Here is an 18,163-nt window from a genome sequence, read left to right as displayed (position 1 = left end):
GACTCCCTCTCTCCTGGGTGAACTATTTCCCTGATCTTCATCACCCTTGATCATAGGCACCTGGAACTCACAAGCACCCAGCTCACACTGGGCTGATTGCTCTGAATTGCCATGGTTTCATTAACTTCAACAGATCCCTAATGATAATCAGTGTCAGCTGAGGATGCCAGAGCTGTTTCTGCTATTTGTTTATAAACCCAGGCAGTGTTTGGAGGGACTAGATAAAATAGTTTCATGTTATTTTTCTTATTAAGCCTGAATTTGGGAGGGTGGTAGCCAAAGTTAACTTGCAAGCAAAAGGATTTTCTTTGTAATACACTGACTCTAGCTCTGAAATTCAGGTGTGAGGTTTAGCATCCATTTACTCATAACAACTTCAAGGAACAGCAAGCAGGAGGTAGAAGATGTTTTGGATGTTTTCCTGTTGCTAAGGGAACTTTCTTGGTGGGGGCTCTGTGCTCACCACAGCTGGGTCACTTGGGCTTTGCTTCTCTGAGTGAGGGGTGAGTCATGGCTGGAGAGTAAATCCACAAACTTCCCTAGGAATGCCTTTATTGTGTGCTTCCACTCACATGTGAAAATAAAGATTATTAATAGTAGCTCATAATAAAAAAACCTCTAGCAACTCTATATTAATACTTTCATTAGTAGTCACATGCTCTATATTACCCATTGTATCTAACCTTTCAAATACACACAGGAAAAATAAAGCCACTGTCTTTACCACACATTTTTACAGGTCCTGTTGTTAGGGAACGTCCTGCCAGTAATGTCTTGATGTTACAACACTTTGAATAACACTGCTCTCTAGTTCCCCTCACATGATACAGCCAAACCCTGAGTTACTCAGCACCAAGTCATTTCTGATACTATTACCAGTAACAGACTGCTGTGGGTGAGGCACTAGTGGTGGACATTAGGTTTCAATTTGCTGTCACAGTGATTGCTAAAGAAGAAAGTTGTGCTTATCAATGTTTACCAAACCAGTTGGGTGTGCTGACATACAGGAAGGTGCTGGTGCAAGAATGTGACTCCCATATGACAGTTACATACACTCTCACCTGTAAATTTTGTAGTCCCTTTACACCCTTGTGTACCCTGTCTCTGACAAGCCACCAAAGAAATACCTCCTGGTTTTGTATGTTTGTTTCGGGTTTTTCACATCTTGATTTTGTTTCTACAAATAATGATGAGCTTGACATAGGACCAGGTGTTTTTAGGCTATCATAAAGTGTGGATATTACAGAGGTCCATTACAAGGCTTTTGTTAATGCTAGCAGATATTGTATCTTTCTACTTAAGTCTCCACCTGGATAATCATCCAAATACTTAGTTGAGCTTTCACAGCCTCATAGGTCTTCAGCACGGCCTGAAGCTGTTCTGATTGCTCATGGGTTGAAGTGGTTACCAGAAGTTTGAATCAGACCCAATTCTGCTCCTTCTTGAAGTTCTGATCAAACCTTGGAGCCAGACAGTAGCAGTTGGTATTTCTCATCTCAGTTTTTCTTCAGCAACCTCATGGATCCCCTAGTTTGGGCAATAACCTGTTCAGTATTGCCCTGGAATATATCAGGAATGGATCCCAGGGACCTGGTAGAGTTTCTGATGAATCAAATAGTTCATCAAGCTGTGCTGAACTGAAGAAATGAGCATTCAGTGACTTGTTTAACTCTGCTCGCCTTCATGTAATGCAGATTTCATCTACACTTGCAAACTTCTAGATTTTTCATCTGACGTTAACAGAAGAAACTGAGGGTTAAGGGCTTAAGCAATGGAGGTCATTTTTCATGTCTGCTACCACACAGCACTGAGAAAGCTGGAAATGCCACATTCCTCTTTCCTCTCCTGTTCCCCTTGTCGAGGGCTTGTTCCCTTTACATGGGCTTTAGGACCTGGACTGCCTATTTCTTCATTTTGCTGTCAGACAGTTCTGCAAGTGTTAGAAAAACAAAAGTCCAAGGTACCACTGGCAGTCACCCAGGAAGAGGGAGCTGCAGGTTTGGTGCCTGCCAGAGCCCTCATCCAGGGACCTGGCATTCTCAGTGCCAGGACCTCTGGCTCCAGCCTCCTGTTGGGGTGTTTAGAGGACCCTCTCAAGGAAGCCAGGCAGGTTTTATTTTGTGAATGTAAATCACCACGAAGGAATGGTGAAGGCTGAGTTCCTGCTGTGGAGCCTGAAGGCAGTCAGAGGTTAGGGGTTTAGGCTGCCTGGTCCTGCCTTGCTTGACTCCTGGCCTCTTTGCTTAGGTAAACAATGCAGGCTGATTGCTGCATGATGCCTTTCCTCAGGCATATGGCTGCTTTCTTTTAAAGCCTTCTTACTACGGAAGTTTACAAGTGCCAAGATAAGCATTTAATCCTGCAGGGCTTGTGTTCAGCACGGTCAGACCATCTGCAGAAGCACTGCTGCTCGTGCCAGAGCACCCACACCAGCAGGACAGCTCAGACAGCTCACTTCAAGTGCCTTTAAGCAGTGGATATGGGGACCAAAATTTAACCCAAGACCCTCAAATGAGCATTTGACTTGATAACCCACTGATTTGGGACCTGCTCAGGCCCTTTGATATGTGTCTGGCTGCCTCCTCCAGGCAGGCTGCCTTGCAGCAAGTCCTCATCATTCATTTTAAAGGAGACATGCCAGGACCTGCATTACAGTTGAGATTTTAGCACCCTCTGAGCCTCCAGGCTGGACAGTCTTGCACTGCTCTTCTCCCACCTCTGCTCACCTCACTGTTTTGCAACAGCCACTAGACAGGGAGGATGCTGGGATGTTATTAATTTGTGGATCTCCAACAAATGCAGAGGGTGTCTTAAGGTCAAGGATCCTCCACACCCCTACAGCATCCCCTCCTCCAGAGATGTGTTGAATTTATCAACACAATCTTTTAATATTTCACAGAATCATTTAGGTTGAAAATGACCCCTAATATCGAGTCCAACCATTAATTCAGTACTGCCAAGTCCATGATTAAATGTCCCTAAAATATTTACCATGTCCCCTAGTGTCTTTTGTGAAAATGTACTTTGGCAAACACTTCCCATATCTCATTTTACCCCTGACTTTATAGGCTTTGCCAAGGACGTTGCCTACATGCTGTGTTTGGTGCTTCCATTTGTTCATATATGCTGCTGTTTCCCCAAACATCAAAACATCTCCAGACCTCTATGTAAAAGTCTCTCAAAAGTAGAAGAATGAGTTTTAATACTGCTTCTCATTAGTTTAATGGGAAGTTTTCTTGTTTTTACAGTAAAATAATTGCTGTTGCAATTTATCAGCCACACAAACATAACGTTGTTATGGCTTGGATAGCAAAGCTCACTGTAAACCTCTGCTAGGTGAGCTGTAGTACCCCCTCTTAAGTTTGGGGTGTTTGGCCTTAGGATTCCAAATTATATTCTGAGTTTTCAGACATTCCAAAGCTCGGAAGCTGAGATGAGTTAATACCCAAACCCACCTTTACTCTCGAGGCGGCACCTCTAAGTGAGACCTGATTCCATCAGACAAACGATAAATTTATCTCTTGCTGCCAGCTGTGAAACAGCAGGGAGCTTGAGATGAGCATCCACAGCATTCAGCCCCGCAGGCCAGGGTGTTCTTCTTTGTTTCTAGATCTAGATAAAAATCCATCAGCCTTCTGGGAAGGAAAAGGGTGCAAGGGTTAATAGCACAGAAGTGCCACAAGCTGCTAGGTGACTGTTCTGCCTGACATGATGGGACTCTTGTGGAAGCATTGCCTTTGTGGTATTTTAATTATTTTCTTGAGCCTATCTGCAAGAGAAGAGCTAATCTTATGTGATATCAGCCACACAGTCTCAGATGAGAACATGTGGAAATTGTTTATGCCGCACCCATGCAACCACCAGAAGAGAGAGTAGCTTTGGGTGTGAAGATTCAATGACAATTCCTCAAAGGCCCTCCCAAAATTTAACCCAAAGCCCTCAAGCAAACAGTGACTTTGTATCCACTGATTATATTTCTAATTATTTATAAAAACAATGACTGATTTCTGAACCAAGACTTACTGAAGATTTAACAGCTTGGCATTTGAGCATCAGTGACTTTGTTTCACTGAATTTTCCCATCCACTCCCTTAATTTGATGTTACCTCCAAACACAGAGTTCCAGGGCTTCACTGTGTCATGAAAAGCTAGCAGGCAGCACATGGTGACATTGGAATAAGGCAGTAAATTGTCACATGTTGTTTGGCCACTGACTGCAGTTGCACATGGCTCAGAGAGGAAATCTCAGAGCAAGATCCTCTGCCCTCCTGTCAATACCTGCATCATGCAGCAGGCCATGGGTTACCTCCAGGACAGACAGAAAATTGAACTCAAAACCAACCTAAATTCATTTGCAAACTTTGTGCTTCTCCAAAACGTGACTTGCTCTAAAGATAATTCCATTTGTTTCCAGATTGCCTTAAAAAAACCTTCACCTAACTTTGATCTCAAATCCTTCTGCTCCAGTAAGAGCTGAGAGAAGATTGTTCTTTAGGACTCCAGCACTTGTTAATTCTCTTAAAGAGATTACTCAAATCTCCTAAACAAATATCAGAATAGATTCTGGATTAAGCATGGGTGCTAAAACGACCTTGCTGATAAAATCAGCATCATCAAACCTCACAGACTGAAGAGGGAAGCCTTGGATGTAATTTTGACTCGGTAGCTACTGTCATGGTAAGTTATCAGACTGCTCTGCATCTCTCTCCCCCGTCTCTAATACTCTTGCAATGTTCCTTGGTAATCAGTATGAGAAGTATCAGATCTTCCAGATCCTCATGGGAAAAGCAATATACTGAGACAGTCACTGGGGCTATGCACCACCCACTCTTTTCTTTCACTAATGCCTATTGCTTTTTCCATTTTGTGTATTTGAGTTGTCTGGTTCGTTTTGGTGTCAGCACGAGGCTGGTTTGTGGAGCGTCCCAATTCCTGTGTTATTCAAAGTGCCATTGATCAGAAGTGGATTCCGTTTGGTGCATTTGGCAAGGTGCCCTGGCACAGGTGCTCAGGCATGTTGGTGTACCCTAGGGTCCAGCACAGACCATCTCCTTTGCCTGCCACCTCTGGGTGATTTCCCTTGTTTGCAAATAATACCCAGAGTTATTTATGTCCTGTGTCTGTGTGCAGTTTCCTCTGCATCTCGCTCGGGTTTCAGAAATAATTAATCCTGAAAGACTGATGTGGATTTTAGCCTTGTAACAGATATTTTCTTAAGAACCAGGAGTGGGTTGGTGAGGTTTGTGTGAAGTATTTTTGTCATTATGTTGTGGCCAGGAATGAATCCCAGAAATTTTCCCAGGAATCTGTGAAAGCACTTCACAAAAGAGAAGTCATTGCATCACTTTCAACCTACATCTCTTCTGTTGTTGTTCTTTTACAGTTCTTCTGCAACCCCATCAGATTTCTCTGCAAGATCTCTAGAATCTGTAATGGGAAAAATTTTAAATCAAATAAGAATTCACAGGCTATTTAGAAAAATATTCCTTGGAGGGCAAAGTCCCTTCTGAGTGAAGCACTTACATTTACTTCCACATCTCTTTACCCAATTTTCGTTTTAGTTTAGTCATTTTCTAATCCTAATTTTCCAGTACTGTGCTTACAATATCTAACCAAATATCATTCATGTGGAAACACGATAAAATTCTGCAACAAGCTGGAACTTATGGCCTCTGAACCCTTGTCACTTTGCTTCTCAACTGTTAACATGTAACTGCCTCCCTCTCCTCAAAAGTATATTAGTCACTGCTCCCTTCCTGAGCACTGTGCTCCATTTCACTGACACAGTTGTCCATTATGGCAAAAGTCTCCCAGTCCCACCAAACTTCAAGGGCACCTGATGCAGGAGTACAACCTTTTCCAAAAGATTTCTTCGTACGCTATTTTTTGGGTTTCCTTTGGTCTTAAATAATTTAATACATTTGAATGTTGACAGTGTGTTGTGTTGTGCATAGAAACAGCAAATAATTGTACTGTGTCAAAATAGTGGGAATAGTGTGATTTGTGCACAGCAGTCAGAACTGAGAAACTATGCATTGCACACCCTTGACTCCCAAGTAAAAGGATGAGCAATTTGATCTTGTTCCACTAAGGAGGGCTGCCACTTGAACAGGCAGATCCAAAAGCTCCAATTCCATCACACTGCCCCTGTTCGCCCACTCCGGATGGGGTGGGGCTGGGACTCGCTTCTGTGCAAAGAACACCATGCAGGGGGGCCACGGTGGACCTGGTCCTCTGATCCCAGCTGGGCTCACAGGGATAAAAGTGTCTGTAAGGACCCCAAGCTGAGGCTGAAAGTGCATCTCCAGATGAGGCAGCTGAGAGACACTTTGTACTCAGTGCTGCTGGCTCCCTTCCCTCCACAGCTGCCTCATTCGCTCTCTTCAGGGGGTTAGATTTCTGTGAGCTAATTTAAGGAGAAAAGCCTTTTTAATCCAGTATCTTATAGACTCAGAGTATGTATATTTTTTTTATTTTGAATAAAATATGAATATTAAGCTCTTTAGTCAGGGACTTTGTCTTCCGAGATCTCTTCAAAGCCCTTAGCATGCTGCTGGTATTACAGGTGTAAATAGTACAAATGATATAATACAGTTTGGATCCCAGAGATCTGTTTCATTGGGAATGGTCTCACAAAGTGTATCTCTTTGTTGGACAGAAAAGGCTCAGGAATGAGGAGGGCTTTCCCAGAAGTTAGTGCTGAGCCTTGACCTGGAAGAACTTGGAGTCAGGAGACTGGTTTGATTTAGGTTTCCTCATAGTTCATGAGGTTCTTCTTGCTTTGGTTCCAGCAGTAAGAAAGGGACAGCCTGCCCAAGGAACAAAAATACAGTTTAGCATACAGAGCTCTCCTTTGAGAAGTGGATGAGAGCTGTTTAACCCTGCCAGATAACAGCGTGTAGTAGCTCAAGGCAGAAACGGAGAATGAATTCCCCAGCCAGATGAAGGCAAAGAGGGGAAAAGGACTTAAGAAAGTAAAACCTTTGTAGAAAAGAATATATTATTAACTGAAAAAGTAATTTAACAGAATAGTAATGTTCTCATACCACTGAGCAAATCTAATACCAACTCTGCAAATTTAATAAAATCGCTGCAAAGGCAGAGAAGTTCAATCTCAAGTGCACTCTTCTGAGGCTGAGGCCAATGCCCATTAAGTACAATAAAAATACTTCATCAGCTTCAACACCAGCTGGATCAGGTGTCCACTGGATTTGGATTCTCAGTGGCTGTTATTGTCTCTACAGGGTAATCCACTCAAACTTGCCATGGAGATTAAAGTAACATCCAATTTCCACAACAATATAAGCAAATTCTCAGTATGGAATAATAACATCCTTTAGACTGGAAAAGACCTTTAAGATCATCAAGTCCAGCCACTAACCCAACACTGCTGAGTCCACCACTAAACTATGTCCCTACATGACCCCTCTACACCTCTTTGAAACCCTTCCAAGGCTGATGACTCAATCACTTCCACGGGCAACTTGTTCCAGGGCTTGTCAACACTTTTGAAGAAAGAATTTTTTCTAATAGCCATTCTAAACCTCCCCTGGCACAACTTGAGGCCGTTTACTCTTGTCCTCTTGCTTTTTACTTGGGAGAAGAGACCAACCTCCACCTGGCTTAAACATCCTTGAAGGAGGCTGTAGAAAGCAATAAATGTCCCCTACACACACCCTCCAGCCTCCTTTTCTCCAGGCTAAACTCCTGCAGCTCCCTCAGCTGCTCCTCACAGGACTTGTGCTCCAGCCCCTTCCCCAGTGCCATTGCCCCTCTCTAGACCTGCTCCAGCCCCTCAATGTTTTTGTTGTAGTTAAGGACACAAAACTGGACACAGCACTCGAGGTGTGGCCTCACCAGTGCTGAGTACAGGGGGACAATCTCTGCCCTGGTCCTGCTGGCCACACTGTACAAGGTGAGATGCCCTTGGCCTTCTTGGCCACCTCTGACTCATGTTTGGCTGGCTGTTGACCTGTACCCCCTTTTCTGTCCCCCGACCTGTCCTTTTCTGGCAGGCACCTTTCCATGCCATAATCCATGCAGAATTCAGCAGGCTGCAATGTACATGGAAAACTCTGGCCACTCACTGATATTTCACCCAGCTATCTTGGTTTATCACTTTTTGCAGGTCTCAGCAATGTCTCCCAGTTGAGTGTTCCATTAACTTTTTCACCTCTTACTTCTTAAAAAAGCCCAGAAGTAATCTTAATCCCCCTTATCTTTCTATGCTATTATCTTGCTGCCTTCCTGGTGCCTTCACTCAGAGACTTTGTGGAACTGTGTTTTTTCACTTAGCCCAAAATTGCCTTGGAGGAAGACAGTGCAAAGAGCTACTTGAACAAACTAGAAACAGAAATTAAAGCCTTAGTTTGTGCCTGATTTTAATTCAGATCAGATTAGAGCAGGTTTTGTTTTGCTGCATTTTACTAGAAGGGAACATTTCTCATTTGAGGTAGGAGATTGATTCCTACTAGATCCTCCCTTTAGATTAGTCCCTTGGATGATCCACACACTCTGGCCTACTGGGACCAGCAATTAACCCAAACCTGTCAACTCTGGAAAGAATGTCACCATGACATCAGTGGTATCCTTTCCCCTGATGAACTCAGGGTGTCTGTAATGAAAAAAAGGAGGTGTAAGATTGGCAACAGTTTAAATAAAAATGACCAGGAAGAAAAGGTAGAAAATCTACTTCCTTTAGCATGGGATTGAAGTAATTTTGTGGATCATACATCTGTTATAGCTTGCTGTATTAATAAATGCAGTACAGAAGCTTTCAAGTTCAAAGCAAGTCTCTCAGTTTATTGCTTCAGAAAGTACAGCCCAAAAGCTATTGATCTATTTGTACAGATAAGCACCCCACAGAGTTATCAAAATCAATGCAAACACTCAGGCAAAAATTCAATGCAAATAATAATAAATAAGTACAGGCCCAGGAAATAGAAATGTAAGACTGAAAACTAATTGAAATTCTGACCCAAAGAATAGCTCTTTATATTCATTTCTTCAAAGGCAATTCCAAGAAGGGGAAAAAGAGTGCAAAAAGTGGTAATTTCAAGGTGGTAGAAAAGAAGAGACAAGCAGCATCCAGAGCAAAGGAGATGGGAAAGGGCTAGGAAGAGATGGAAATAACATTGGATTTTTAAAATTATATTTTATATATATGAATTTAAAATAACTTTGTACAAAACAAGATCTAATTTTGTACCAGTGTTCTTTTCTGAGTTCAAGAAATATTTTGACATGAAACCTGTTTCTGTATTGCTGAGCCATTTTCATCTGCATTGATTGTCTCTGAAGCTGCCAAGGAACGGGATGGGATGGGATGGGATGGGTCTGGGCCAGTCACCACCACCAGTCTTTAAAGTACATATCAGCCAGTTCATCAGTTCAGGATTCCTGCTGATGACTTTATGGTAGGGATTGGGTCATGCCTATCCTGAAATCTGAAATTATTTCAATTCTTCTTCAAGGCCTGCTGAATTCCAAGAGCTCCAACTGGACTGTGCTGGGTACAGCAGTACAGAAAGGCCATCCCCAGCCCCGAATAACTCACAACTTGCTCTAGTTTCATTTCAGGTGTGGCCCAGACAGAAATATACAGGCAGGTTCAGACCAAGTGCTGCCTCACCCAGTACAGTGCATTACATCTTACCATATAAAGTAAATCCCAGCTGTGAACAGCCCTGCTTTGCTTGGCTTTAAATGAGGAATGGCAACAGTGTGGATTTCTGTGGAAAAATGGTCACAAGACATGTATAATTTCATCCCATCCACTTTAGTGTGGAGAGCTTGCAAAATTTACAATTATTACCAGCTAAAAATTTTCATTTAGCCTGGGAAAGATGAGTCCTTCGGGAGAAGTTCATCAGGTTTCACCAGAAAGAGTTAAACTTTTCCTAAAATCAAGAAATAGGCTCCATTGCAGTCAGTAGAACAGACATATGTCTGGTGCACTGTTGCTGAGAACATCAGATGTGAATCAGCACTGCCTCATCCCAAGTAAGCTCATCCCAGGTTGGTTCATCCCAGGCTGGCTCACCCCAGCCACCAAGTGCCTGCTCTCGCTGTGGGCAGCCTGAGCACACCAGGAACGTGAGCAAGCAGGAGTTTGGCAGCAGGCTGCAGAGCAGAGCTCCTTGGTACAGCCACATGCACACGGACAGAGCCAAGAGCTGCCATCTCTGCAGAGGTGACAGGGCAGTCACTCTGCTGGTACAGACTGCGAGGTCAGCAGAGGTGCCCTGATGGACACTGACCCTGGGCAGTAACAGCCAAGAGAACAGATCCAGGTGATGGTGAGAAGGAACAGAGTGGGGAGAGGCAGCAAACACCAGGCAAATGGGAGAGGAGAGGAAGATAAGGAGTGACCTCAGGTTACCACGCACAGTATTTAAAAGAAACAGGGAAGATTAAGCTCTCTTTGACATGGAACATAATTAAATGGTGGAGCTTCTTGGCAAAAGACCCAGCGAAAGTGACAGCGGGAAATGACCTGGGGCAAAGACCAGCTCTGAAACCTGCCAAGCACAGGATACCAGGAGGGTCTGAAAGGTCCCACAGGCTGCTCACAGCCCTCCTTGCAGCTTGGTGCAGGTTCATCCATATCTGCTATTCCTCACACCCATCCCCAAGCACCCGTCAGCAGGTGCTCAGCACTGAATGTGCTGGACCTGGGTTTCATCCAGCTCCCAGCTCCTTAAATACTTTCCAGGTGGAAGAAGCAGAGGGCAGGCCACAGGCTGATTTAATTCAGCTCCACTGAAATCAGACCAGACAATCCTGGAGGATGGGGAACACAACTGAGTTTCATACACGGTCCAAAGGAATCTTAGGGAAAGAAAGAGAGAGAGGGGCTCAAAATCTAAAAACATTTTGATAAAAAAACCAAGACATTGTCAAAATATCAATCTGAAGCCAAGATTTGGCCAGATCTGCTCTTGTTTAACCTTCAGCATGAGGTCAGGTCTCAATCTTTCTATTCTTGGTAACAGCTGATGAATGCAGTGTAACAAGGTATTAATAAACATCTGCCCAGCTCTTAGATTAATATGGAAGAGAATTAATGGAGGTCTTAGCACGTTCATATTTTCTAATTATGGCAGATGACTTTATTTATAGAAATAATAGAGAGAATGAAAATTGTCACTGACACCATGTCAATATAGGTAACGAAATCCAATCGTTTAATTGCATTAAATTTGGCCACGGAGTCACATCAATACAGGGCCCTCCTTAGTCAGAGCAGTTCAATGGTCACTACGAACTTTATGTTAGAAAGCTATTAGGATTAATTTTCAATGAATCATGAGGAAAATAAGTCATCTCAGACATACCTATTCCTGTGCCTCTGACCCTGAGAGGGAAAGGGCTGGGGGCAAAGCTTTCCACCACAAGAGGGGAAGGCCACTGCCCCTTGAGCAGCTGATTTTCATGCTCTTCTCTGGACAAACTTTGCTTTCAGTCCCCAGAGCATCCAAAATAATGAAATAGCACTGAAACTGAGGCCTGTGCTCTGTTTCAAATGTCACTGGCTATGGCTAAGCTAGCTCCTGCAGCAGCTCTGGTTCGTGCAGTGCCTGCCTCTCTACTACAATAAAGTATCACCAGTGCTTCTGTGGGAATGGTGACACACTGCACCACTGAGATAAATAAAGCATAATGTTAAACCTTGATATATTTACACCTCCTAAGAGAGGCGAAAGAAGCCTATAAAACTCCGCTAAAGGAGCCAGTTGTTCAGATCATCTGTAGCTTGATAGGTAAACACTGCAGCCTGTTTCTATTGGGACGTGCTGGTGCTGGTCTTAGAGAGCAGTTGGGGTTTAAGAAGGCTTTGCACTGTGTGGCTGTTTCTTGAGGGTTTAAAGTACATTTCATAATGTTCAATTCAGACAGGTAGCCAGGGAAGTTTGGATCTTTCCTCCCAGGAGGGGGGAAAAGTAAAACAAGGCTACAATTACGGTGACAGCTGGTTTGTCACACACAGGGCATTGCTAGTAATTTTGCTCCTTACACATTGAAAGAGATCTGGAGTGATGCTGAAAAGCCAAGGAAGTTCTCTAGTTCTCTCTTGTTCTTCCAAAATGTGTTTCCTAATCCATTCTGGTCTTCCAAAGCTATCAGTCTGAATTAATGAAAACAGAGCAAGGGAATGATACAATTTCTATTAATTATAGAGGCCGGTTTGTGCAATAAACTGAATTCATATCCCTACAGTGCTGCTTAAGTACCTATAATTCAGCTGCCCTGCTCAAAACTGCAGCATCTTCTTCACATTGTTTTACAAATTAGCAAACCTGGAATCAGCAGCTGTGTACAGTGTGATGACATTTAGTTTAACTGCGGGGGATCTGAGCTGCTGAAATCCACGGGTGGTCCTCCAAGTGCCGCTTTTTGCTGTGATTGACTTACATCTCTCAAATTAAGTGCTCCTAGATCAGCTAAATGTTTTCCACAGAAGTGAAAATATAGACACTTAGGAAATAGTATCAGTTACTTATTGTGACTGCTGATACTCTTCCGAGTACTGCCAAGCTAACACTTGGGGGATTGCCCTTTCAAAGACGAGCAGAAAGGGGGGTCAGGGCACTGCTGGAATGAATCTGACCTTCCAGCTCAGCCAATTGGTTTGTGTTTACAGCAGGGTACATGGAATAGGAACCCACACATGGATATCTTTGCCATACCCATACTCCATTTATTTTGTGTATCATAATCTGCAGAACAGAACTGGATGTGCTGTCTCCTAGTCAGCCCTTTCTCTCCCACCACCAGTGTTAGTGTCTTCTGGGGGGACTGACAGTAGCAATGGGCTGGATGAGCATCTTCTGTCACATCAGACCAAGCCTGGGACAACAGAGCCTCAGGAGGACCTATCTGCCGAAAGCGCTGCTGCTCCAGGTGCGGTGAAGGAAGTGAGAGCTTTGGAAGTGGTGACAGACAAAAAGCAAGGTTCCTGGGGCATAAGGAAAGCTGGAAAGGTGCAGAGCAATAGTCATTCTTGTTCCACTCCTGCTTTCCACTTTCCAGATTAAATAAACTTTGCTTTTCTCTGCACTGAGTGAGAGGAAGCAAATTGCTGCTTCCCAGTTGGCAAATGTGTTTGATAGCAGAACTCCTTCACCAGCAAACTGGTTTGACTGGGGAGCACTCTGGTAATGGAAACACTCCAGTAGCAACATTTTCTATCCCCTGTAAGGTGCCAGTAGCAGACCACTCTGGTTGAAAACATGTTCTGATTGCAAATGACTCCACTAGGCTACAGAAAAAACAAAAAGGCACTTTTCTGAGCTATGGTGCAAAAGGTTGATTTTTTTAACTACTCACAGTGCTGCTGGTGTTACATTTAAAGCATCTGACTCAGGGATTCGAGTGGAAAGGTGATAAAATCCTTGACTTTGATTGAATTTCCATTGTGGCGAAAGGTAAAAATAAATACAAACACTATGAAGAAATGGGAAAGGCTACTATTGGACAAAATGTTTCACATCATTTTTTTAAATCTGTACAGATACTAAAAAAAAATCTCTTTTTTTTGCCTTGAATGAAGGTCAAAAATCATCTTTCAAGCATTCTTTCAACAAGCATTATGTTTAAATACTGAACCGCCTGCCAGTTTAAAGAATATATTTCTTCAATTACATCCAACATCAGTGCAGCTGTTAGCATTCCCCGAGGGACCACTGAAAACTGAAGAAATACCTTTGCTGTGGTGCTGACAGGCTCTGTGGCATTGCCCTGGCCCTTTGCTTGCTTCTGCATTCAGCTGCTGACCTCGCAGGTGTAAATAAGAAGAGAATCAAGTACCCAGTCTCTTCTGAGTACATATCAGAGAGCACTGGAATGACAGACTTCATTAAGCTTGTACAGCAGCTTTAAAAGAAGAATTTTGAGAAAGCAGCTCCAGTGTAAGGAAGAAGAGCATGTGTGGGTGAAAGTTAAAATTTTCACCCTATACAATAAAAGTGCAGTTCCTGATAATTTTGAATTATTACTATGAAATCAAGAGGAGATAAAAGCCCTCTGAACATATTAGGAGCAAGACTACCAGCTTTTATTTACCTAGTACACTGTATTAGAGAGAGAGGCACACACTTTACAAGTCATGAGCAGGGCATTAGCTGTTACCTTCACACGTTTCCCTACAGGTATGTCTGCTTAAATGATCCAAACAGTTTGAAGAATTCCGACACCAGCTTTTAGGAGCAAGGGAATATCTCCATATGAAAACCATTTTTGGTTACCTTAGCAGCCTCCTCAATCACAAGCTCTGCTGTAAAGCACCTTTATAATGGAAATGGACTTTGGGATTTCAAGGTCAATGTGACAACACAGTTTTTCTGCATTTTGATTCAAATGTAATTCACATGATCACTGAGGCTCAGAGGTTCTTAAGAGAGATGGAGGCAGGAAGAACGTCCACAGAAACATCAATTTGGGAGAAAATTAACATTTAATTGTTAAACTTTCCTAAAGAGCAGAGAATACAGACATAACACCTATGGTCTGATTTTCAGCATCTATTTCCCTGTTTCATTAGTGGCAGTATCAAACGCTGAGTAAAAGCCTTTTGTTGTTTGGAAGAAGGTGGGTGGAGGTTGGCCAAATGATGGACACCTTAGAGACAGAGACCAGGGAAGGTGAGATGGTGCAGGCTGTATCTGTGGTAATTATTTGAACAGATCCCATCTGTGTGGCACTCAAGGATAGGGGCAAGCTCTTGCTCTCTGGGCAGGTCTCCTATGTGTCTTCAGTGCATATTTTAGCAGCCAGAATATGTTTTTATTCTCCCCTGTGGCATTTGGTGTGTTAGGACAGTGATTTCTGCCTTGATCCTGATCGTTCCTGTCATTCAGCAACTGCTGGGTGGCCGCTGGCCAGCATCAGCAGCACGGCCCATGACAAAGCCAGCAGTGTGGAGAGGTGATTGATCCCAGGGAGGTGCCACAGGGCTCTCCAGCTTGAAAGTGTCCCCAAAACAGAGGTGGGATGTTCCTCTGGCTCTGACTCCTTGGTGGTGAGGTGTTTTTGAGCCTGCAGCACATGAACCACTTTGCGCTTTGGGAGGTCCTTCTTACTCCAGGTGTGGGAGTAACACACACAAACGAGCTTCCCCTGAGCCTCAGAAAGGGGGTGGTGCACAGAGCTGCTGGAGGAAAGTGGGGGCTTTTTCCCTGAAGGAAGGTACATGCGTGGACCTCACACATCCACACATGGGACATGTGGCCTGTCCTGGACACTGCTCCTGTGTAAAGCTGTGGGAGGCAGGTGGGAAGAAACCCACCCTCCCTGAGCTGCCCATGCACAACCTTGAGGTTCTCCCCAGCAGTGGTGGGGATCAGGATGGTGCTGAAATAGTGGGATTTAGAGAGTTTAGAGACCTGAATTAGGACCTCTCCTGGATCTGCAGCCTGCCCTGGTCAGCACAGCCAGATGCGGTCAGGTGTACCCGCTTGTAGGGGAGAAGCTGTTCGGTGCCAGACCTCTCACTGGCTCTCCCAGAGTGGCAATTCTCACTGTGTAGCTTGCACTGGAACTCCAGTACTGAGATGGGTATCTTCCCAGAGCTATTACAAAATAACTTCCCACGAATAGCCCAGCAACCCAAAATCTATTCCTGCAGCCTGACAATTTCAGTGTGTTGCCAGCTCACAGCTTTGCTGCCACCCATTCCTTAAGGCAGTTTTGCCCAGCACTGTTGAAAAGGAAAACACTCACTATGCCCTGGGGGAAATGAGGCATGGAAGTCCCGTCATCACTGACAGAAGTTTTGTCTCTAATTCCCCATCTGCTCTTCTGAATGTTAACCTACAGTGCTGGCACATCAACTTAAATGATAAATAAGAATTCCAAGCAGGAAGCAATAAAATATTAGTCAGATAGGCTGGTGATGTCTGCAAAAATGTGGAGTGGATGCTCATGTTTCAAGGAAGAGAAATTATTGGACAAAATGATGTTGTTATGTTACACTGATCAAGGGAAAATGCTGTCACAGAATATGACAAAATAATGCTCAAAACCAGATTTATTTATATTATACCTTTAACACATATAGAATCCTGCACAGTTCCTCCTTCTTATTGTTACTTGTGTTTAGCAGCTGAGTAAAATAGCACACAAGGCAAGAAATCTGTGAGGAGGGTAATAATGTGATGCATAGTGTTAACTTGCTTGTTTTGGAAATATCCATTTATCTTGGTTAAATAGAAGCTTGGCCCAAGTACTAAGCCAAGTAATCATGATTAGGGAGAGAAAAAGACATTCACCTCCTTGGAAGCTCAATACTTTTCAACAGTAATAGCACTGCAGTGACATTGTTCAGAGTTGGATGCTTTGCAGTAATTAATACACATTATTGTCATATGAGGAATGGAAGCATCTGTGCCTGCTTCTACCATTGCTTTCATTTCTAGACCAGTTATGAGACCAGAAATACATTGGGGTTTTGTTTCGTGGACATGGCCCCTTCATTGTTCACCATGCTCCACTGCCCTCAGAGATTTTGTTCCCTTTTTTGTTCAAAGCTGCATTGAGGGCACATGCACACTCCTGTTTTAAAGAGACTTTGCTTTTGTTCTTTCTCACTATCTTTTTTCCTGACTTTCAAGAAAAATTGGTTTTCTGCTAAAATATACTACAAGAACATATCTGTAAGGAGATTCATGAAGACCCGAGCTATTGTTTTCCAAAGAGGCTGAATCTGCATCTGTATCATCCAGCATATCACACACTGAACTCATCTGCAGAGCAGGTGCTTTAGAGTTTACACCTGGTGTTTTGACTTGGTGCAGCACTGTGCTAAGCCCAGTGCATCATCCTCATCTCAGCAGTCAATCGACTCCTTGCCTCACCAGATTTCCCATCCAGCTCACACCACTGCTTTGTGCAGTTCATTGCTATCTTGCTGCAATCTGCTGCTGTTCCTGCCCTCTCTTGTGTGGGCACACCACTACTCTCTTTCAGGTTGTGGTCCCTATCTTTCTAACACTCTGCCTTAATGTGACCCACTTAGTCTCCCACTTTCTCCCTGCCTTGCTCATCAGGCTGGATTTGATCTGTGTCCTAATCACAAATGACTCCACTAGAAAGGTTTCCTTCTTCTTGCACTGGAAATGGTTCTCTGGGACATGTACCTGCCCTGCAGGAATTAGGTATTTGTACTGTTCTTCCAATCAGCCAGTTGGCTTCTGTCCCTAATATGTGGCTTAGACATCCTTAACATCACTCCACAGACTATTACAGAAGATACCTGGTCATACATGAGCAGAGGTCCCCAGCTGGCAAGCATTAGCCATGCTTAAAGGTCACTAGAAATATTACTACCACATTATTCCCAAGAGTTGTTCTATTTTGCTGTCAACAGTAGAATTACTCAATGGAGAGAACTCCCTTCCACTGAATTACTGTCTTAATACTGAGTTCATTGTTAAAACAACAGTTCCTTGCCACTAATCAGAAAAAAGCAATCAGGCAAAGCAAACAGGGATCTCCAGGGGCACATGTGTGAGTTCAAAGGTCCACAGAGTTGTAGCTGTGTTGCAAATGACTTAGACTCAGGAGCCAATAGGCAGCTGCACCTACAGAATTACATTTTAAAAAATAAGGACATAAAAATTTTAAATTCTGTGAAAATTATGTGAAATGCATGCAGGAAAAAAAATATGTCTGGAACTTTTCTACAGCACTTGAGCACAAAATTTTGGTTTTGGGAATCTGACACAGCAATTGATCATATTCAACTAAGAGGGCTACAGATGGTGAAGTTTGTGTTCTGAAAGGATGACAAGCCACTGCAGAGTGCTTATGATGCAAAATTTACCCTTTTGTAATAAGACAAAGAGGAAAGATGCTCATGAGAACCAAGCTGGGTGTTTGTTTTTACCAGAGAGTTGCTTATTTCACAGCTCCATGACTCAGTGTCAGTAATATTGGGTATTACAACTGTCTTTCTCCATCAAGCCCTTTCCTTAGTTTCAAGGGAGACAAGTGATTTCTATCCAGTGTCTGTCTTAACCAGGTTTCTAAGCTGATGTTCCAGAACTATTCACAACCTACCTGTAGACATTCCTCTACTTTCAGAGGTCCTCCAGCAGGTCTGAGACCAGTTGGGGAGGAACACAACTGCCTGTCAGCTGGAGCTACACACTCAAGCTCCTCCTGT

The 18,163-nt window shown here is 43.4% G+C and overlaps 1 protein-coding gene across 10 annotated transcripts in view; it reads left to right on the top strand.

Moving 5' to 3' along the window:
- KCNMB2 (potassium calcium-activated channel subfamily M regulatory beta subunit 2) overlaps positions 1-18,163 on the top strand; it is a 142,281-nt gene that overhangs the window by 98,820 nt on the left and 25,298 nt on the right. Inside the window, exon 1 of one of the 10 annotated variants that reach the window (XM_042041980.1) lies at positions 4,578-4,677. The exons of the other annotated variants lie outside the window; for them this stretch is intronic. The gene's annotated coding sequence lies outside the window, so the exon portion shown is untranslated. Of the gene's footprint in view, positions 1-4,577; positions 4,678-18,163 lie in introns of those variants that run through there. 10 annotated transcript variants of the gene reach the window in all.

The sequence above is a fragment of the Corvus kubaryi genome, unplaced genomic scaffold (assembly GCF_017639235.1).
Source record: "Corvus kubaryi isolate FWS band 111438036 unplaced genomic scaffold, C.kubaryi_AGA036_p1.0 37397, whole genome shotgun sequence".
Classification (NCBI taxonomy): Eukaryota; Metazoa; Chordata; class Aves; order Passeriformes; family Corvidae; genus Corvus; species Corvus kubaryi.
This window is presented reverse-complemented; position numbering and strand designations above follow the sequence as displayed.